Consider the following 23,433-nt stretch of genomic DNA (forward strand, 5'->3'; position numbering starts at 1 on the left):
TGGGACTCCAACCCGGGCCTCCGTAGTTGTGAGCCGAGCGTGCTAACCACTACACTACGCCGTGTGTGTGTGTGTGTGTGTGTGTGTGTGTGTGTGTGTGTGTGTGTGTGTGTGTGTGTGTGTGTGTGTGTGTGTGTGTGTGTGTGTGTGTACAGTACTTTTGAAGCAGAGTAGATAATCAGGTAAAGAAAATGGTGGATGAATGTTACAAAAAAAGCGGAAGAACATGAGGAAGAGTAGGAGGAAGAGAAGCCTGAAAACGAGAAACAAAATTTAGTAGGATGTGAAGCAGATGGATGAGGAAGGAATAATGTTTATTGTGCAGGAGAAAGATGAAAGAGCCAGCAGTCTAGCAACACATCAACAAAGAGTTGCAATAAAGAGACAATTTCTTAGTATGAGTCAAGGTTAACTGGTAATGGAAACAATTTCACAGTTCTTTGCCACTCATCCTTTCCTTTCATGGCTGGAGGAACTGAGCGCAGCAAATACTCGTATCTTAGTTTTTTTTTTTTTTTTGTGACAGAGTGGCTTGCCTTCGTTACCTCAGCTTGTTTGTTGCCAGATGTCTTTTGGCTTTAGTATTTGGTATCTATTGGAGCCATGATATGATTCTCACGTCAACCTCAGGATGTTCTGTCGGGTTCTTTGACCTCTCGTTATTGTTCGCCTTTCTCGTTATAAGCCTTAGTGCACACATTTTGTTCCTCAATATGGTTCGATTCCATTAAGAACGCTGCTCAGCACTGCTTTACAATGCAACACCCGCTGCTCACAACACTTCAGTTCTCGCCACAACTGCGCGGGAGACTCATTCGGGGCAGGTTACTCAACAAACACTTGTGAAGCAACTCATTCCTCACCCACAACACATTCACACATGGGAAGCATCGCCACAGCGAACTGTCAGCGTGTTTCGGTAAATGGGAATTACGTCTGGCTTCTCCTGGGAGGACCCGACTACAGTGGCGCCGCCCTGGATGGAGATTAGACTTGTCACTTCTGTAAAGAAAACGGACGCAGTACTTCCTCCATTGTGATACAAAACAGGCGTGGCGCAGCGCTGGAACAGGACGAGAAACAGCGGAGGCGCCATTCGGTGTGAAGATTAAACGTCTCACTTCTGAATGAAAAACGTGGAAAGGGCTGCTTGCACTGGAATATAAAGTACATATTTTACTGCGCCGGTAGAGGACAAGAGAGAGAGAACGAAGAGGACAAGGAGGAGGAGGAGGAGGAGGAGGAACATCAAGGGAAAACAAACAGCAGCAGACCTGTTGTCCCCTACTGCTCTGGTTTACTGTAGTGAAGCAGCAGAAAATTGTTGCCTGACTGGCAGGCTGACTTTTCCGAATCGCGATAAATCAGACATCCAGGTCACTTCCTTCTCAAATTCCTCCTTGAACTGCCAACGAGGAGACGCAGGAGAGAGAGTGTCACGTGAAGGGTGTGGCTGTGATGAGTGTGTGGGCGGGTGGGTGGCTGAGTGTGTGCGTGGAGGCGGGGTGGATGACTGGGAGAGTGCGTGGAGGCTGGGGGTGTGAGAGGCGTGGTGCAGACGTGCGTAAAGAAGGATGAGTGTTCAATATTACGTTATTGGAGAATCGCTTTTACTACTGTGAATGATGATGGCGGTGGTGGTGGTGGTGGTGGTGGTGCCATGGCTTCAGTAATGCAACACAGGATAAACGAAATAAAATCCGGGGACAGAGTGGATTTATTGAAAAACAGTAACCATTGTAAAGCATTATCAGCAAACCCGCGCGTCGCTGCTCACCAGTCTTGGCTGAATGATTCCATTTCTGGAGCATGGCAGCTTGTTGAGGTAGCACAGGCTCACCAATGGTTCGCTACAACCCCACACTGCCACACAATGCACGCTTGTTGAGGTAGCACAGTCCCGCCAGTGGTCCGCTACAACTCCACACTGCCACGCACTGCAAGCCAGTTCATTCAACTAACGAGCATTTTTTGATGTCAAGAAAATTAAACATGTTAAATATCCACATTGGAAAGCATTCCATAATGAAAATTTTGCATTACACATTTATGGTTAGAAATAAACTATTTGTCTGTAAATCCTACTTACATTTTGTAGTTATTGTTCTTCCACTTTCCTTTCTCCCCGGCTTTGTTGGCTGATGTGTGCCATCCAGTTTCACGAAGCTTTTAACGGACTCAGTACTTTTCAAGTTTTTGTTTCGTAGTTGCATTTACCCTGACCAAATGCGACAAGCAAAAATTCGATTAAAACTGAAATTTCAGAAACTAAGCTGAAAGGTTTGGAATGCATCAAACTATTGGTGTATACTCAGAAAAATGCCGATTTGCAACGAGTGGCGGGATTCATTACGCCTTCCCCCCTGCCACCATTCCTTCACAACTGTGCGGCGAGGATCCATTGGAACACGAAGGGATAGTTGATTCCTTTACACTTGTACTAAAAAAACGACACTGTAAGCTATAAACCGCTCAGCGTGAAACAAAAACTCTGATTCCTTTCTCGTGAACCAAATCCTGCAGAGGCGGTAACAACCCCCACCAGTGCTGGCTTGATCAATCATGCACCGGGGAAACAGGCTCTCTCTCTCTCTCTCTCTCTCTCTCTCTCTCTCTCTCTCTCTCTCTCTCTCTCTCTCTCTCTCTCTCTCTCTCTGTCATAAAGCAAGGACGCTGCTCCGATGTTTACTAAGCGCACGTTCCCCGCTGCGAAATAAGGATACCACATCTCCTGTGTGCAATAATCCTGACTCGTGCATGAATCACTTCTAGGGAACACCGCGGCACACCGGCGACCCTGGCACACACCACAACCAGGGAGGGCATTCCTCTCACCCACTGCTTGGACAAATTACTCTGTGTCCGCACGGCGCCATTTCCTTTAGCTGGGAATGAGAAGCAAGGCTGATACATCTGCAAGGATTCTGTTATTATTTAGATTATCATTAGTAAGCTGCTCACACTCCACTGATGGTCCAGCATTGCGATTCTGTACCAGAAAATTCGCTACACCTTGCATTGCAATCTGTGGCGAGGAGACACGTTAAGGGCAATAAAGTAGAGCCAAATACAAGGGTCACTGCTGTAATACTGAAGACCTCGGCATGTCGCTCGCTGCTCCCTTGGGACCAACAGGCGCCTCCGTTGCCGAGGTGCAGGAAACGATATATCTGGCAAATATCCCTTACAGCATAATTGATTTGCGTCTTCTTGTGCGGCAACTAAAAAGAGAATTTTAGCATACAAACGTTTCTCTCAGTAACATGTAGGGAACAAAATTTTTCGCAAAACTTGTTTTAAGTATGAGCTTGAACCTCGCGTGAACCTTGCCGCGGGACGCGCCTACAGACTGTGTGTGTTTTGAGTGACACCGCGCTGCTCAGAGAGAGAGAGAGAGAGAGAGAGAGAGAGAGAGAGAGAGAGAGAGAGAGAGAGAGAGAGAGAGAGAGAGAGAGAGAGAGAGAGAGAGAGAGAGGATCGCAAGGATTAGTTAGCATTTTTCAAGAGGTGACGAACTTTGTTCCTGAGAAGCCTTGCCAAGCACAATATCTCAACACTCAGCTCATACTCTCGGCATATTCCCGACAACCAAACTTGGAACTAACAACTCGTCTCTCTCTACAACAGCTTCTATGAAGTTAGGCGTTCTAAGTCGTCTCCGCCAGTTTTTCTCAGCCCAACGGTTGCTAACTATACAAGGGGCTTATCCGTTCATGTATAGATGTATGGGGAGCTTCCATTATATTGCTCTTTTGAACTGTGTGGAATCAAAAGAATCAAAAGCATTTCGTTTTATCAACTCTTCTCTGTCTTCAGCCTGTCACTTCTATCGCTATTTTCACGTTAACTGATCCTATGATCTTGATAACTGCTTGGCTGCCTGCCTGTCTGCCTCCCCCCGCGGCCTCGCTGCACTAGGCTTTCTATTTTCTCACAGGTCTTCACGCAGCAGTGTTTCCCAGACTGCCTTCCAGTGACGGCTTCCTGCATTACTTGATTCATTACAGCTGTATGTCTGTTTTTCTGCTTACGCAGTGAAATGTGCCTCACTTTTTGTTCAGTAACGCTAGAGCGTCTCTCTCTCTCTCTCTCTCTCTCTCTCTCTCTCTCTCTCTCTCTCTCTCTCTCTCTCTCTCTCTCACACACACACACAGAAATGCTAAAAGATGCATTTGTGGTTCCAAAAATTAATACTCAGTGAAAGTTAATTCACGGAGAGTTAAATTCACTTGTTGACAACGTTGCGGACAATGACAGGCTCTGTAATATATTTACCCTTACAATGTAATTGCAGTCATGACATTCCTTTTGATTATCTCTTTTAAGAAGCCACATTTGGTGTGACTGACGGTCATTACTGCTCCTTCATGTACAATTCCACCAGTGCAGCGCTGCCGTGATACACGCAGTGCTGAATAACACTGTATTCCAGCACGGCACACCTCGCAACACACAAACACTGGTCGCACAACAATTCACGCTTCAGAATTCTTCCGCAGACAGATATGACACAGGTGTGTCCCGAGGTCTTGGAGGCAGAGGCACTGTGTTCGTCTTGGAGTCGCCTCATCAAAACATTTCCCCTCGCAAGACTCCGTGGAGTGGCACTTGTGTTGGCACCATTCTGAATCAAGCCTGCATTACTTACTGCACCTCAACACGCAAGGAAACCGCGGCTCAGGTGAAGGCTGAAATATTTCTGGGACATTACCAGGCTTATCCTGCTTTGGTGCATGCAGACACGCGCCGTCTGTTGAACTTGAACTCTGGACTTACAACTACAGCAGAACATTACAAAGAAGACTTGGAAACATCTCATGATATTTTCTTTGTTTTTTTTTTTTATTTTTTTTATTTTTTATATAATACAAACATATTTTTTTTATTATATTTTATCTATACTGTAAACTTACAACTACAACATACAATTATAACATATAAACGTTTCCTAACACCTTTATTTTGCGCTGTTTCCATATATATATATATATATATATATATATATATATATATATATATATATATATATATATATATATATATATATATATATATATATATATATATATATATATATATATATATATATATATATATATATATATATATATATATATATATATATTCAATTTTTATTTCCAATATCTATACTCTAAACGTACTAGAATTTATACTAAAAACATAGTTTTGTAAACATTTTTCTTTTTATTTATATTTTCTTATCTTTACTTTCTTCTGTTTTACTTTTAAACTTACCATTAAAACTTTCTTGTTTTCTCATTTGTACTTTTTTTGTTTTTGTTTTACTTTCTACTGTAAATTTGCAATTTTTCTTGTTTTTATTTTTAAAATTTTTATATTTATATATATATATTTTTAAAATGTTCTTTTTATATTTCATATTTCTTCTGTTTTACTTTCTACTCAGCTTAGCTATTTTTTTTTGTATTTTCTTCTTTACTTTCTACCCTACATAAACTTACAGCTAGAAGTTTTTTTTTTACTTTTCTTATTAATATTTTTTTTTCATTTTCATTTCATATTTTATATTTCTTCTACTCTACGTGAACTTACAACTAGAGTGTTTGTATTTTATTTTTTTTCAGGTTTATTATTTTTTTTATACTTCATATTTCTCCTGCTTTACTTTCTACTGTACGCAAACTTACAACTAGAACTTTTTTTGTATTTTCTTATTTGTTATTTATTTTTTTCATATTTTGTTCAATGTTCTTGTTTTATATTTCATATTTCTTCTAATTTACTTTCAACTCTACGTAAACTTAAGACTCTTTTGTTTTTTTATATTATGTTTTCCATTGGCGCCTCAGTGGGGGGCGTTGTGGCGCCGCAGCAGCGAGAGGGCGCAGAGCATGCTGGGATTAGACTCGTGCTTTTTCCATTCCTGGGTACATCACTTTCCGCCTCCGCCTCCTTCCCTCCGTCACTGCCTTCCTCCTTACACTCTTCCATGTTCCAGTGTTCATGTCCTTCATCCAGAGTGAAGCAATCCTCGTAGGACTTCTCTTCTGCACTGTAATCACCAAGCAGTTCCCTCCATTCCTCTTCATCTCTGGAGCCGCAATCTTCCTCTTCCATTCCTCCCAGCTCGAGACTCGGCTCTCCTTCACCTTCTTCCATGAGGTCACTGGCCCACGAGGCCTCAAGACGGTCCATCTCCTTCTCCATCCGTGCCATTTCAGCCTTCAGGGCAGCCAGCTCTGAGACGGAGCTCTGTTTCTCCTTCACTAGCACCCTGGCGTCCGTCCTAAGCACCGTGCATTCCGCCGACAGGATGTCCACGTAGGTGTCCATCTCGGTTGGCGGCTTCACTGGCAGAGGCTCCCAGGCCTGCAGGAGGTCCCAGAACGGCAGTGTGCACAGCGGACACTTAGGACACATTTTTCCAACCCAGGGAGTCTTCTCCTCCACCATTCCTTTCCGTTCATTGGTTTCACAGGCGTCGTCTTGTTTGTGTTGCTGTTCAGGCGCCTTTGTGTTCCCATCGTCAATGGTCAGGCCTAAAACAAAGTCTTCGGTCTCTCCCTTGCCCAGCCGCCGCATGAAGTCCGCCACCGGCCTGAAGGTGACGACCTTCCCTCGGCTGTGCGTCAGAACAATCTTGACCAGGGTGTCCCCTGACCTGTGGCGTGCCTTCAGCAGGCGGCCCATGTCCATGGCTGCCGGCATTGAGGTGTAGGTCTTGGGGGTTGTTATGTAGTACTCCTCCCCGTGGAAGGGGAAGACCGCCACCTGCTTAAAGGAGGCTCGCGGCACGCAGCGCCACCACCAGCCACGCTTCTGTACCGAAACCTTCACCTTCAGCGGCTTGGCGTGTGGGGCGTCGCCAGCCTCCACCTCACACACGCCATGCATCTCAGTTTTCTCAAGAGCGTCACTTTTCATTTTGTCTATCAAATTATAATAAGAAGAAATCAAAGTAAGCACCACCTGTCCATGCGAATACTGATGGTTGGGATCTCCGAGGCTTCCACCACAGGCCTCAACACTCCCCAGAAACCGACCCAATGAGTCTGTTCATTCGTATTGTGAGCAAATATAACGATGATAATGATAACGATGATGATGATAATAATAATGATGACGATGATGATGATGCCACGACTTCTACTAATACTGCTACTACAACTGCTGCTACTACTACTGCTACTACTACTACTACTACTACTGCTACAATTGTTACTACTACTACTACTACTACTACTACTACTACTGCTACCTCTGCTATTAGTACCTCTACTACTACCACTACTACTATATTGTTATTATCATTATTTTATAAGTTTTTGTTGTTGTTGTTGATGATATAAAATTACAATACATAAATAAGGAAACCGCACATAAAACTGACAAGAGAAAGGAAATTATCTACCAAGGCCAATCCTTCAATTTGAATAATTACTAACTGTTAGTGTTACAGGTATTATTATTGCAGGTTCTGTCAGTGTTGTGTTATTAAGAGCGAAGCAACACAGCTGAGGGAGGGTGACCATTCCTGCCCTCACCGATCCAGTAACAACCTAACCTAACAACTCACCACCACCACCACCACCACCACCACCACCACTTATGCGGTTCACCACGCGTAATGCCACACAGTAATTACTCCCTTACACTGGCCCACCACCACCACCACCACCACCAACACATCCTCGCCAATACTTATGCAACGTATTACAATCAATGCAAAATGGCGGGGGCCTGAATTGGTCGTGGAGGGCCAGGCAGCACTTCCCATGTTTGGCATTCCGCTCAGGCAGTTAATACGAGGAGGGAAAGGAACGCTAATGAATTTCAACATTTTTCATGACTTTTTAATATCAGTCTCATCATCTCCTCTTTCCCTTCCCCCTTACTTCTCATTTTTTTCTCTCTTGCTCTTCCTCTCCGTCGTCTTGTCCTGTGCAGGATGCGAGATGAGGAACGCTGTGGTGGTGGTGGTGGTGGTAATGGCGGTGGTGTGGACAATATGTCTAAACCCGAATCTTAATTAGAAACAAGAAGAAGAAATTACTTTTAACAAATTCTGGAGTTAGATCTCTGAGTGTGTTTACCTTTCTCTTTCTGCTGCAATGGTCAGCTCCTATCACCGCGAGAGGCAGTCACTACGGATCAGCCTTGCCTCTCCCTGCGGCGTGTGCTGGAAAATACAACACTGAATTGCGTGGCGGAGAAATGTCAGGCCAGTGTTTGTGTGTGTATTTGTTATTTTGCTTGGAGGACGTGTGATTATTATGTAATGTGTGATGTTTTGTCCTGCTCTTTCTTGCACTATTAATGAGAGAGAGAGAGAGAGAGAGAGAGAGAGAGAGAGAGAGAGAGAGAGAGAGAGAGAGAGAGAGAGAGAGAGAGAGAGAGAGAGAGAGAGAGAGAGAGAGAGAGAGAGAGAGAGAGAGAGAGAGTGACAGGAAAGAAAACTAATTAGAGGAAAGAAAAATAAGGAGAAAAGGAAAAGAAGAAGCTTCATATGACATTTCATTCTCTCTCTCTCTCTCTCTCTCTCTCTCTCTCTCTCTCTCTCTCTCTCTCTCTCTCTCTCTCTCTCTCTCTCTCTCTCTCTCTCTCATTTCTCTGCTCCCACCAGTCCTCTCCTCATCTCTCTCCCTCTTTTAATGCTTTTCTTCTACAAAATAACTTTTTTCCCTCCTCCTCAACTATTCCACATTTCCTGCCACCGTCGTTAAGCTGCTGCTCCTCCTCCTCCTCCTCCTTTTGTCGTTTCCTATCTTTCATCATCGCCTTTTTACCAAGCGCCCCTCCCTCCATTCTTCCCTTCCCTCATTCCTCCGTCTTTTCTTGTATTCTTCCTTCGATTCGCCCTCCAGTCATGAACTTTCTTGTTTAGTAAGATTTAAAATATGGAAAAGTTTTCTTACTTAAATTTTGTGAAACGATGGAAAGTGCCGAGGACACTTGGATTTGAAGAGGCGCACAACTTTGGCTCTCCTCTGGCCAGCGACATGCGCGGTGAGGTGCCTGATCACTCTCCTTTAGACTGTTAATAGTTAGGCAGAGACCGTGTTCACTTCCTTGATGCAATGTGATGCAGGGAAAAGGCTGATTTCCGCGTAACAACATGACACTTTGATGGAGCACTTTTCCCGCCGGCAAGCAGACGCTCAGAACTCAAGGATACTGAAGCGATTAGCAATTGTCACACTTGTCAAGCACTGAACCCATGCACCGCCTGTCCTGGTGACCTTCCCTCACCTGACAAACACCTGCATCGCCTGTACTGGTGACCCTCCCTCACCTGGTGAACACTGGCTGGGTGACGAGTTTTACTTGCTCTTCATCCAATTCTGTTATTAATCTCCTCCTCCTCCTCTTCCTCCCTCCTTCTCTTCTTCCTCCTCGTGTCCCGTCAGTCCAGTACTCACCAGCAATGAACCTTTCCCACTCACATTTTGATCACACACATTTTATGAAATTGCTCCAGCTGTCAGTCATCGTGCCGCCACCGCCGCCGCCATCTATCCTCATCATCAATCACCAGCATTATTATTTACACCAACCATCAGCGCTAACGACTCTGGCACGTGACACTGTAACGCTCTCTACAGTAATTAATTAATTTGTTAATTAATATATTTTTATTTATTCATTAATATTACAAAATACGTTAAACATTTTCCAATATTGTATTACGTAATTTCATTGACAAGAACTTTTCAATTTACCTTCCCATTTACTAACATCACTTGTACATTACATTCCTGTCTCAGTATCGTGACTTCCTGCATTAAATTTCCTTCAAACACTTTCCTTTCACGCAGCGAGGAAACAAAAAATAACTTCATCTATAACAAACATCTCTACCCACGCACACCTCACGTTTCCATATTCCTTATATCAACCTTGGCACATCTCCATGACAGGATCAAATTTCCTTCAGACACTTTCCTTTATGCACACAACAAAATCTCACTACTTTTTTCCTCAGTTCCTTTTCACGGACGAGCCTGTGCCTTGGCCCTTCCCAGTCTGCAGCCTCGCCCTCCTCCCTCACAGTGTCAGCAGCAGTACTTACAAACACAACAGGAATGAGTGATTAAGGGAACTAACAGGGATGGAGTCGTGTATTGATTCCCTTTAATTAGATATAAGGATAATACGATTATGGCGACGAGGTGGAGAGGACAATGTGATTCCCTGCGATTTACTGAGAACACGGAAAGAGAAGGATGGAAGGAGGGAAAGAGAGGAAGAAGTGAGGAAGGGAGATATAGAAGAAAATGAAGAAGCAAGAGAAACTGGATAAGGCAATGACAATGAAATGAAATAAAGGAAAGCAGGGAAAATCATTTAATAAAGAAAAGGAGAGGCTTGATGAGTGACGCGGGATATTTAATAAAGGGAAAGAGGAATTACGGAACAATATTTTGCGATCATAACTATTTTCGTGCTATTCATAAAATGCCTTCACGGTTCTTCCTTCATTATAGTTTGCGATCATAACTATTTTCATGGTACTCATAAAATGCCTTCACGGTTCTTCCTTCATCCTGTCCTCAGCATCAGAACCTTCACCGAATAAACCTGACCGAGCCGCTTCAAATATGACCAGTGTAGAACAGCTCATTTCTCTCCCAGTGATCCGAGATGCTATGTAAATGCCTCCACTGTTTTACCCTCAAATCGTGACTTCCTGCATCATGTTTCCTTCAGACACTTTCCTTTCACGCTGCGAGGAAACAAGAAATAATCTCATCTATAAGAAACATCTCTACCCACGCACACCTATTCCACAGTTTCATTACAGTTAAAGCTTTCTGAAATACCATTAAATTTTATGTGTTTTACCAGGAATTCAACTTCTCTGGAAACACACACACACACACACACACACACACACACACACACACACACACACACACACACACACACGTGCCGCAATTACAAGGAAATCCAGCCTTACGAAACCCATAATAAAAAGGGAGAGAGAACAAGTAAATAAAGATGAGAACATGCGACGTCCCTGTCTGCCTTATACTTGTTTCACAATGGTGGTGGTGGTGGTGGTGGTGGTGGTGTGTTTCATTCAGGCGTGCCGGAGCGGTGGACTTCGCTGTAAGTACATTACCTGTTTCGCTCGAGGCTAATTACTGTGTCTGACAAATTTGTACGACCGCTCACAGCAGAACCTCATTTTGGGGATAAATGTTTTGGCAGGAAAAGTGTGTGTGTGTGTGTGTGTGTGTGTGTGTGTGTGTGTGTGTGTGTGTGTGTTCATCAAATGCGGTATTAAGAATGAGATTTTTGCTTAACCCCTTACAATATTTTCCACTCTTTTAACGTTTCGCTCGAGTACACACACACACACACACACACACACACACACACACACACACACACACACACACACACACACACACACACACACACACACACACACACACACACACCACCAGTAACATTAATTCAACGTCCCCTTCTCCTTTCCACAAGTAATGGAAAAAACGAGAAAGGGAAGGGAAAGTGACGGAAAGAAGTGCTTAAAAATGTTAATGAACCTCTTTGCTAACTTGTCTTCTTATTCTCTTTCTCACTCATTGTCTTTCAGTATTATCAGTTTTTCTTTTCATTCTTCCTCTCCTACAATACACAGGACACTTTTAAGCTGCCGAATGACGAAGTGTGTTCGGTGTCAGAAAAATAAGTAAGTAAAGTCCACGAACTCTTAAAGCGCTTCTTTATTAAACACATTGTCTGAGAGAGAGAGAGAGAGAGAGAGAGAGAGAGAGAGAGAGAGAGAGAGAGAGAGAGAGAGAGAGAGAGAGAGAGAGAGAGAGAGAATGGGATGGGGAGCCACAGAGGGGAGAGTAATTTATCGAAAGTTTATACGGCACGAAAATTAAATTTGTTAGTGGTTCTCTCTGTGGGCGCCTCGGTATTTTGACTTGGTTCGCTTCCACTTAGCAGGGAACAAAACAGCAGGATAGAACGGAACCCATTGATAACAACATATTCACTTGTTCAAGCATTTGTGTTACAGGGAGAAAAATTAAAACCACAACTACGTAAAAAAAAATACAAATTTGCAAAAAAAAAAAAAAAAAGTAAATAAAAAACATTTTCAAAAGGTCGCACAGGACACAACACATAACGGTTTTGTGACATTAACTAATGTGGCGCGCTAATTATGTATGACAACACACCACGTGGCCTCTATTAACACGGCGCAGGTGTTGCTTTATACCACACGCCGTGGCCAATACTAACACAGTGGTGTGGCCCTGACAACACACGCCGTGGCCACTACTAACACAGTGCACGTGTGGCCTTGTAACACAGCCGTGGCCAGTACTAACACAGTGCAGGTGAGGCATTGGCAACACACGCCGTGGCCACCACTAACACAGTGCACGTATGGCCTTGAGATCAATGGGATCGCGACACTCGTGTGTGTTTTCTGTCATCTGGTAAAGAAGTGTGAGTTACAATGACACTTCCCAAAGTTCAGTTGTGATTCACGAGTGCAACACGACGTGGGAATAATGAATGTAGCGTACTCCAGCATGCCTCCAGCAGCCTGTCCGTGGTACATCACTTGTTGGTGTGTAAACGTTCTCATTCTACATTAATGTCGTCAAAATTATCGTTATTATTATCATTATTGTTACTACTACTACTACTACTACTATTACTACTACTACTACTGCCACTACTACTACTACTACTATTGCTACTATCACTATCTTATTTTACCTTTTATTATTCTTACTTTTGTGTCTGTTAATCGTTTCTCTCTCTCTCTCTCTCTCTCTCTCTCTCTCTCTCTCTCTCTCTCTCTCTCTCTCTCTCTCTCTCTCTCTCTCACACACATCTGTTGATATTATTCCCTTATTCTCTCCTGCTCCACAGTTTCCTGCTCCCTCTCCCTACTTCCCTAATTTCCTCTCTCATCCCTTATTTCTTCACCTCTTACATCTTCCTTTAATTGCGTTTTCTCTCTCTCTCTCTCTCTCTCTCTCTCTCTCTCTCTCTCTCTCTCTCTCTCTCTCTCTCTCTCTCTCTCTCTGCCTTCCCATTCCACCTTTATACTGCATCTATATCATCTCCATTACTCATTCTGTCTTTTTTTTTCCTGTTACTTCTTTCCTTCCTTTCACTTCCCACTCTCCCTCAACAACTCTTCTTTCCTTCCTTTCCATTCCCTACCTTTTCTTTCCCATCACTCTCTACTTTTTTTTCTCCTCTGCCAGTCTATCTTCGCTTCATTCATCATATCCTCTCTCCCCTCCATTCAGATCCCCTCACATTCACATCCTCACACTGCATTCACATTCCCCCTTATCACCCAATCCCCAACCCCACCCCCACCCACCTCAATACCTGCAGTCCCACACCAAAGAGAAACAAAAGTCAAGTCCACGCCACTTCAGACACGCTCTGAAAACTTTCCACGTTCTTTCTGTTGACAGCTCATATTTTTCCTTCTGTTCTTTTCTTTTCTATTTCAAATCCCTCATTGTTTAAAACCAGAAATGTTCAGCTGTTTCACCACGGCTATTTACAGAAGGCACATAAATAATTAGCCGGGTTCTCCCGAGTGTTTTTACTGTTAATAATGTAGAAATCTTAATGATCTGGCACTAGAACTGTAAAAAACACCCTTAAAAACCCGTGTAACTTCTACAGGTACCTTTTGAAAGTGGTGGAGGTGTGTCAGAAGTGTTTCGAAATATAGTTCTTTGAGAAACGGGAATATTAATGCCGCCTTGTGTGTGTGTGTGTGTGTGTGTGTGTGTGTGTGTGTGTGTGTGTGTGTGTGTGTGTGTGTGTGTGTGTGTGTGTAGTGTTGAAATACTGAGATTTTACAGGTTTTTCATGGTGTTGGTGCACCTGCAATGGTAAGCTGCTGGTCATTAACACACAGGCATTGATCTGAAGGGAAATGAAAATTCTAGGAGGAGAGGACAGAGAGGAAGGCAAGAGTGAGAAGGAGAGAGGGAGAATGGAGGCGAGAAGAGGGGGAAGGGAGAAGAGGGAAGGAAGGGGGGGAGGGATAGTGAGGGAATGTTGTGGGAGGCAGGAAGGAGAAATCACTGATGAGCGAGGCAGGAAGGAGGAGGGGAGGTAGTGGAGGAATGTTGGAGGAGGGAGGCTGGAAAATAAAGGTGGGGGGTTGTTTCAGGTAAATAATTTGCCTACTAATTCCCCTTAAGTTCACCTTCTTTAAACTTCCATCTGGTGCGGTGTGAAAAACGCTAATTGCCTCTGTGTCAATACTGGCATCCTCCTCTACACTTTACATTTTCTGTGCGTTATCCTTCCTATTCTCTCTTACTCCCCTCCCACGAACAATTCCCCGTCGCCTTCTTTCCTACGCATCTTCCTTTACAAACTGTCATTCTGTAATGGCAATTCTGGAAACCAAACAATATTTTCTCTTCATACTCCAATAACTATTCCCTATTACTGCCTTCCCTTGTGTCTCTGGGCACTGTAGACCCATTTTCACAAACATTAATATTTTCTCCTCAGTAAAATAGCTATTCCCTATTATTGTCTTCACTTTTATCTGTGGATGCTATGAACCCAAACCTCGTAATTTCCTCACCAAGGTGCAGCAACTCTCCCCAAATTATTGCCTTCCTGTGTTGCGTGCTGCACCGTCCCTCTCACACTGCCTCTGCCAACACCAACGCTGGAAGCCCCTAGTCGTCACCACCACCAGCGTGTGTGTGTGTGTGTGTGTATTTATATATATATATATATATATATATATATATATATATATATATATATATATATATATATATATATATATATATATATATATATATATATATTTCTGTCTAGCATTACTGGGTTGTCGGTGGCCACAAGAAAAGGATAATGTGTGTTACTGACACGCACCGCGGGTCACCTTTCACATTTACAGATAATTAGTATGCTTTAATAGTATGAAAAATTGTGTTACCTGCAAAAACAACTCAGAACAGCAGCAGCAAGAGGTATTAACTACAAACACCAATGGAAAAAATACGGATAAGAAGTAAAAGCCTAAGACGGGCCTCCCTCTTCCTGCCGTAATCTTCCAAGCTGCAGTAATCTGTCGTGATACAAAAAGAACGTCAAGTCAGAGAGCGAGAAAGTAAACGAAAAAGAAAAAAGAAAGACCGATCATTTTAACTTTGTAACAACCTGGGTGACAGATAATGTCTTGCAGAAATTATCCTTCAAGAAAACAGCAAGTTTCTGATCAGCTTTCATGGGGCTCTGAAAGTTTGAGAGAAAAAACGAAGGGACGAGCAGGTTCTTAAGCAGGGAGTGATTTACGTGATTGTTTGGGATCACAGCTGGTGTGTGTGTGTGTGTGTGTGTGAGCCCTAACACATCCCCGTTGCACAGACCACGAAGAAGGAAAAGAGGAATATACTTTCCGCCAGCCGCCTTGTGCCAATAAAGGCTGCCTGCTGCTGCTGTTCTCCTCCTCCTCCTCCTCCTCCTCCTCCTCGTTTCCCTTACTCCTGGTCACCACTCAGTACAGGCGGGGTCTGCCCCACGCCTGGGCTCCCTCACGCAGCCTTCCTGTAAACAGCTCCGGGTGACGGGTTCTGCTCGCCGTTACTTGCGACGCACTGACCCGACCATCACAACAACCTTCAACTCTTTCGCCATCTTCCCTCAATCTTGCTGGCACACTTTTCTCTGGGTATAATTTGTCCCCTCGAGGAAGAAGTAGAGGAAGAGGAGGAGGAGGAGGAGGAGGAGGAGGAGGAGGAGGAGGAGGAGGAGCGAAACGATAAAAAAAAATATATGCAATTTAAATAGAACATAAGATAATGGAGTGAAAGAAAAATTAACATGAGGAAAAACAAGAGCATTTCACACACACACACACACACACACACACACACACAGCAGCAGCAGCAGCATTGCACAGCTGCTGCTATTACAACTACTTTAACTATTAATAAACTAATACGCAGTGTCTAGTTATATCATCACTAAATACACATCCAAGTAAATGACGGGCTACATACATACATGCTACGTACATACATACGGAGAGAGAGAGAGAGAGAGAGAGAGAGAGAGAGAGAGAGAGAGAGAGAGAGAGACGGCTCCACAACGCAGCCCACGCGCCACAGTTACACAATCATTCTCTAGCGTAATGGCGGCGCGGCGCGGCAGCAGTGGCCGCTCATCTGAGGCACTGTACCTTTGTCTCCTCCGCGAAGCAAGCTGGACGGCAGGTGATGCCGGATGACGACAATAGCCGCGATCACTTCCGTCCATCGCGACACCAACAACGCACATATGAACCACCAACACTCGACTGCCGCTACTCCTTCCCCGTTGATACGCCGCGTGTGTTTGGTTCCGGTGCCGCCCAGCCTCCCCCTTAGGCCGGCCCTAGACGTAACTGTTTATCTGAACGATATAACTGATCAGATAAAAATCGTTGCAAGCCATCTGACGTCGCTGCCCCTACACCATTCCGATATATCGTTACAATTTGCATCGCTTCCACACCACAGTTTCCGTAATGTCATCCGAGGAGGAGGAATCTCTGGCTCTAGCAGGTCTAGCTGTGGCATTATGTGTAAAAAGGGCAAAAAGTGCATCTGGATCTAAGCGAGGTCGCAAGTGGAGTAGAGAATGGCTACTGAAAAGAAAAACTTATACTCATACAAACTTGTTGGCGGAGTTGAGAGCGGTGCCTAAGGACTGGAAAAATTATTTAAGGATGAACGAGGAAACGTACTTGAACCTTTTATCATTAGTAACACCTTTCATAGAGAAAGAAGACACAGTCATGAGATGTGCAATAACGCCTCATGAAAGACTGACAGCTACCTTAAGATTTCTAGCCACAGGACGCTCCTATGAAGACCTGAAGTTTTCAACCTTGATATCAGCTCAAGCTCTCCGGGTTATTATTCCTGAAACGTGCCGAGCGATTTATAAGGTTCTACAAAACCAGTATTTGAAGGTAAGTATTTAATAAGTATGAGAAATATGTTGGTACATAACACAATCACAACAATGGTAACAAAAAATAGAACGTAACCAGTATTTTTCTATCCTTTATGTACGTGTACGGTATTTTTGTACCAGAAATACATAATACAATTATCCAAAACAAATATCAAACAGAATACTTGTATGCCAGTTTCCAATAATTATGTATCACTAATATAATAACTAAGGGATTTCGTTCAATACACTAATTGCCTGAGCTAAAGGGTCCATTGTCGAAGAAAGTGAGGGCAAGTGAAGGCTTGTGTGAGGCATGGTGTGAGGTACTGTTCTGGGTGTGGCAGAGGGTTGCGGAAATACGTTGTGCTGAATTGGAAACTGCGTGTTTGTTACTGGTACAGGCAAAAGTTTATGATGATGGGTAAGATTTCCCATTTCTGCTTCGAACAGAGCATCATTTATGATTTTTTCAGCCATTATCCTCTGTAAATTGTCCAATCCACGTAACTTGTGTGCAACATTCTTCCCAAATACGTCATGCTTATCTTCTATTTTTTGCTCCCTTGGTTTTTTAAAGTGTTCATTGATAGTCATCAGCACATCATCACTCATGGCCGTTCTACATTTCTTTTGGGTAGGTCTGGACGGTGCCACATTAGTTGTTGTACTATTTGTTGGTAAAGGAGTTGACGACCGGCTGACATGTAATGGGTAGCTGATGTCAAGCATAGAATTTCCTTCAGTAGCAACTTCTAGTTCATTTACATCAGATGAGGGGCTGGACACAGGCACAGGCTCAACATCATGGCATGAATTCTGAAAGAAGAAATAACCTTTCATTAATTATAAGGAAAATGAAACCAATCATTTTGACGCATTCCAGTGCATTAATCTCATTTAGTCTTCTCCATTTCAGTTCCCTCAAACGGAAGAAGAATGGAAAAGTGTCGCAGGACAATTTGAGCAAGATTGGCAGTTTCCACACTGTCTAGGGGCGTTGGACGGCAAGCACGTGGATATTATTCCTCCAGCTGACAGTGGTTCCCTGTTTTATAATTATAAAGGACGCCATAGTCTAGTCCTAATGGCAATCGCTAATGCGAAATGCGAATTCATCATGTGTGATTTTGGCTCAAATGGCAGGAATTCGGATGGCGGAGTGATACAGAATACTCTGTTTTACAGAAAATTAACTAATAAATCTCTGAATATACCAGCTGAAGGACAATTAGATAAATCACATAGAGTTTTACCATATGTCTTTGTTTGCGATGATGCTTTTGCACTTCGGCCTGATATGATGAAACCTTATAGAATGGGAGACTTGACTGGACATAACGAAAGAAAGATATTTAACTATCGTCTCTCACGAGCACGTCGGGTGATAGAAAGTGCTTTCGGAATTATGGCCTCAAGATTTAGAATATTTCATACACGAATAAATTTGAGTTTAGACAACATTGATGCCGTAGTTATGGCTTGTTGTGTGTTGCACAATTATCTAGTGAAATCTTCGCTCAGCTATGCCTCTGCGGATTGCTTTGATGTAGAAAATATAAACTGCGGTACCACTGTGCAAGGTTTAAGAGCTGAAGATTCAAATATGATGAATATCGCCCGAAGAAACCAAGGAAACCCGATGGAAGCCGCTAAAATTATCAGAGAAAATTTCGCTGATTATTTCATCAGTGAAGGTAAACTGCCATGGCAAGACAACTTTATTGAGTGAAGAGAAATTAAGGTTGTAGCTACATCTTCGTGCTCAAGTATGTGTGTGACAATGCTACATAAAAGAACCTCTTAGGTAACTGAAATTGCTTTCTGGGTGTTATGTATGTAATATAATTATGATCCAGTGTTTCATGTGCCAACGGGCCGGATAGTAGAGCATAATTGATATTTTTTTATTTGTTTTGCTGTTAAATGATAGGTTAAATAAAATTTTAGAGTGAAAAAATATACATAATTATCTACTTGTGTGACATACGAGACGGAAACATAACAAATTGACTGGGTAACTCAAATAATTCATACCATATTACATATCTCAATAACGTCGTTAATATATAGGCAACTTTAACTCACTTTGTCTCATTAAATGCACAAGATGGCTCAGAATATTGTGTTGAACACATTTACTTCAAATGTTAATACCATTTATTCTATGGGCGTGTCGCACTTCATTAAAAAAGAATACATGTATAACTCACCTCACTTTCATTTTCCTCAATATTAGTAAGACCTTCTCGTGGTGTTTCTTGATCGTGTAGAAAGGCAAGATTTTCAAAATACCACAGTTTTGGAACATAAACATCATATGCTCCTGCTCCAGATTTCTTGGAAGCCTGCACTTTCTTCAACTCTTTTCTATATGTGGTGCGTAAGTTATTGATTTTTTTGACAACCATATCACGGTCAGCATCAGGTGTTGTTTCTCTTAACTTTTGAATTAATTTTCCATATGCTGCGTTTCTTTTGTCACGGTTATGATACTCTTTGCACTTAACTTTCCATAAACACTCTTCGGTTTGGTAAATTTCAATAAACTCCTCCAATGTTTTGCGATTCATAATGAAGTATTTGTGAAAAGCTGGAAAAGGCGTGCACACTTTATTTAAGTCACAAATAGACTGATAATCTGTACAGTTTTCCCCCCTACACGTGAGATTTTCATCTGAAAGGAAAACAATCATTAGATCGTTCAGATAAAAAGTTTGAATGATTCAACTGTTCATGCCGCTCGATCAGTTCATCTGAAACGATCAAAATCTGCGCAAATTTCCCCCTACACGTCAGTTTTATCTTAACGATTTATCTGATCAGTTATATCGTTCAGATAAACAGTTACGTCTAGGGCCGGCCTTAGTGTTCCACAGCTCCGTCATCTTCCTGTCACCATTACATGTTGATAACTACGTAACATACATTTTTCTAGCAAGAACTGGACGTGTTATATAAGCGTGAACACTTTACGCAGTGCCAAGCATCACGGTGGCAGAGTCTGGCATCGAGGGCTCGTTGGTGTGTGTGAGGCTTCACGAGGCTCCGAATCAGTCGCCTCGAACAGTGAGCGACAGGCAGTGTTGTAATGCCATCTGGCGGCGTGCTGTATCTTCCTGATGCAGACTGCTTGTGTAGGGACAAGGGCTGCACAAAAAGAGGCACCCACGGGCTGAAAAGGAACCCAATGTGCTCGTCATAAAATAATACTGTGACCGTCAACTCTGACTGAACTGCGCACAAGTGGGAGAGAGAGGGAGAGGAGGGAGATGTTGGAAGAGGAAGGGATAATGGAGGGAGAGGGAGGGAAGGGGATAAAGGAGGAAGAGGGAGGGTGGGGGGAGGGAAACGGCGACTGAGGCAGCCACGTGAGGAGTACGGTGAGTACGTGAGGAGCTTGGCGAGACTGGTCTGAGGTGACAGTAATGCTGCTTTTCTGCGCTGACGCTGAGAAGAGAGCGGAGAAGGGAGAGGAGTGATGCGTGAGGTGGTATAAGGATGAGTGAGGAGCGTACGAGGAAAAAGAGAAGGGTAGACAGAGTACCCTTGTGGTTTATGATGCGAATAAGCTAAAATACATATGAAAAGATCCAGGAAAGGAAAGACAAAACAATAGAATTTGTAGTTGAGAGGAAGGTTACCATGGAAATTATTCAGGAAAGTGTTTAAGAGGAGCAAGAGTGCAGGTGAAGAAGGACAGGGAAGGAATCTTTATGAGGATTAGAGAGTAACAGGAAGGTGAAAATGACACAGGAAAATAAAGTAACAGCGATTATAAATGCAAGGAGAGCAAAGTAGGTTAAAACAGAATCACTGGTTGAAAGGGAATAAGAGCGAGTTAAAAGGGTTCCTTAAGTGGGGCAAGAATTACAAAGTGGTGAGCGGGACAGGAATTAGAAGGAAGAGGGGCGGAGAAAACTTGGAAGAGAACACAAAAGAAGAAAAAGGGAGACAGAAAAAAAAAGCCTGCAGAGGAGAGAGAGAGAGAGAGAGAGAGAGAGAGAGAGAGAGAGAGAGAGAGAGAGAGAGAGAGAGAGAGAGAGAGAGAGAGAGAGATATACGGAAACTAATAACACTAAAACATTACGATGCTTCACTCCCCATAAACCTCCCTGCGTATTTAAGAGACACACATTTCCACATTTTCTTTATCATTAACCATAATTGCATGCACACGTGTTGCCTCTTACTGAAACGTGCAACTTTCTCTCTCCATCACAGCCTCACCGTCAACATAAAACCCTTGACGAGTTTGGGGATTAGGTAAAGGTGAAAGTTGAACCCTGCACCATTGCTCCTCTCTACTACTACTACTACTACTAATAGTACTACTACTACTACTACTACTTTTACTACTACAACTAATAATAATAACAATAACAATAATGATAATAATAGTAATAATAATAATAATACGAAAAAAATTATAAATAATAATAATGATAATAATAATAATAATGATAATAATAATAATAATAATAATAATAATGATGATAAAATAATAATAATAGTAATGATAATGATTCAAATATTAAGAGAAAGTAATATACTAAAAGAAAATAGAGAAAGCAAACTATAACAGCAGAGAGAGAGAGAGAGAGAGAGAGAGAGAGAGAGAGAGAGAGAGAGAGAGAGAGAGAGAGAGAGAGAGAGAGAGAGAGAGAGAGAAATAAAGCGCAGATTCTAAGAAAGTAACTCGATGTGAGCTGAACCAGACTGGTGATGGAGGATAAGGACTGGGAAGGATGCGGTGGTGGTGATGGTGATGGTGGTGGTGGTGGTGGTTGCAGTGTAAAGGGTCGTGGTGGTGATGATTGTGTTCGTGTCAGCAGGCGGGTGTAACAAACAGAATTACCCGCACCAAGCCACACACACACACACACACACACACACTGGTTCAGTTGGGCGGGATTCATGTAAGCACCGGTGTGGGAACAGAACGTTGCCTGATTGAAAAAAGGCAAATAATGGCGAGCGTGATCGTGTCTCTGGGGACAGCGAGAGTGTATTAATAACTGCGTATGCTGTGTGTGTGTGTGTGTGTGTGTGTGTGTGTGTGTGTGTGTGTGAGTGTGTATGTGTGTGAAATTTGTGCTCATCTCGCACCAAAACATTCAGCAGCCTTGGTCTGCAGCAAATCACAGCAGCCATCCATCCATCCATCCTTCCCTCCTTCCCCGCGCCGCGCCTCTGCCTCACTTCCTGCTGGCAGGTGAAGGACACTTGCTCCCTGCTGGGCCGCCGTGCTTATGTCTCTGGTTAAATAATAAGGTTTTGGAGCGCCTCCACACGGCGTTCAAGTGCCGTGAGGAAGAGGCGTGCATCATTTATGGAGTAAGGTTTCTTTATTGTTCAGCCTCTTCCCGTGGAGACTCTCAAACTGACCATAATTCAATGGCTTTTCACTTTCTCTGAAGTACTTAAACATGTCCTCCTCCACTACAAGAATCAGCTTTTAGCAACCCATCCCAAGAGAAAGGAAAGTTAAGTATTCCATCTCACACTCAGCGGCTTTCCGTCCTCACAACACAAGGCAGGATCAGAAGTCCCCTGCCGCCCTGCCAGCCTGCGCCTGTAGCCGCGCCTCCTTCACCTCGTCAAGGATTAACCCGCGACTCATGATTGCATTGCCACTCCAGTGACGCGTCCAGAAACCCTCACTGCCAGTAATGGTAGAATCCAAACACGTGAAATGAGACTCATGAAGCTCTCACTGTCTTGCTAACTGCATGCCTTCCTTCCTCCGGCAGCCTCCCTGCACACCATTTCTACTTTCTCTTATCACTATTCTGTTCACCTCTAATAAAATTTATCCATTATTCTCAATCATTCATTCCCTTTTGTGCTGAATTCTGAAACTTCTGCCTGTTTCTGTATTTCCTCCTTCCTATTACTTGAACTCTTTGAAGTGGGAGATCTCAAGACATTCGCCCTCCGTTTTTCGATTATCTTTTTGACTTTTCTAGCACTCGTGGGTTTTTTTTTTTTTTAAGTATTTGTCGCCCTTGGCTACTCTACTTCTTACGTAAACACACACACACTCACTCTCTCTCTCTCTCTCTCTCTCTCTCTCTCTCTCTCTCTCTCTCTCTCTCTACTACATCTACACAGTTCGCAGACTTCTTACCACCCAAGCGTCGGTGTGCTGAGGCTGGTGAACGGAAAAGTGAGATACTATCCTTCCTTTCCAAATTGGCGCAATTTAGTGTGGGCGGGCCGGGATGCCTCTGAGTCCCAATTGCTGGCTTACTCAGGCAAAGTGTATTGGACAACGCCTCGCCCAAAAACTCCCCACTGGCACGAGGTAGCAACGAGCATCGCGGCAGGCAAACACTGGGACGACTTTGCACTGGCCGCGTCTGTAACTTGGCTATCTCGCTCCTGTTTGATGCGAGGCGCGAGGAGAGAGAAGACCATCGGGACGGGGAACACTGGGTCCTCTTGTAATACGAGGTGGGAGAAGAGAAAGAACCATTTGGA

General features: G+C 43.3%; 3 long non-coding RNA genes across 3 annotated transcripts in view; 1 reads left to right on the forward strand and 2 right to left on the reverse strand.

The window, feature by feature from the left end:
* Positions 1-16,373, reverse strand: part of LOC135115184 (uncharacterized) — a 36,519-nt gene extending 20,146 nt beyond the window's left edge. Inside the window, exons 1-2 of the long non-coding RNA XR_010275843.1 lie at positions 16,193-16,373; positions 8,076-8,161 (exon numbers count right to left, since the gene is read on the reverse strand). This is a non-coding gene — a long non-coding RNA (uncharacterized LOC135115184). The remainder of the gene's footprint in view (positions 1-8,075; positions 8,162-16,192) is intronic.
* A 454-nt stretch (positions 16,374-16,827) lies between these two features.
* On the forward strand, positions 16,828-19,162 carry LOC135115189 (uncharacterized). The gene is made up of 2 exons (XR_010275845.1): positions 16,828-16,966; positions 17,870-19,162. It is a non-coding gene; the product is annotated as an uncharacterized LOC135115189 (long non-coding RNA).
* Positions 16,960-19,814, reverse strand: LOC135115179 (uncharacterized). Its single transcript, XR_010275841.1, has 2 exons — positions 19,164-19,814; positions 16,960-17,769 (listed from the first exon to the last, which is right to left on the reverse strand). It is a non-coding gene; the product is annotated as an uncharacterized LOC135115179 (long non-coding RNA).
* Positions 19,815-23,433: the final 3,619 nt, after the last annotated feature.

This window comes from Scylla paramamosain, chromosome 2 (assembly GCF_035594125.1).
Source record: "Scylla paramamosain isolate STU-SP2022 chromosome 2, ASM3559412v1, whole genome shotgun sequence".
NCBI lineage: Eukaryota > Metazoa > Arthropoda > Malacostraca > Decapoda > Portunidae > Scylla > Scylla paramamosain.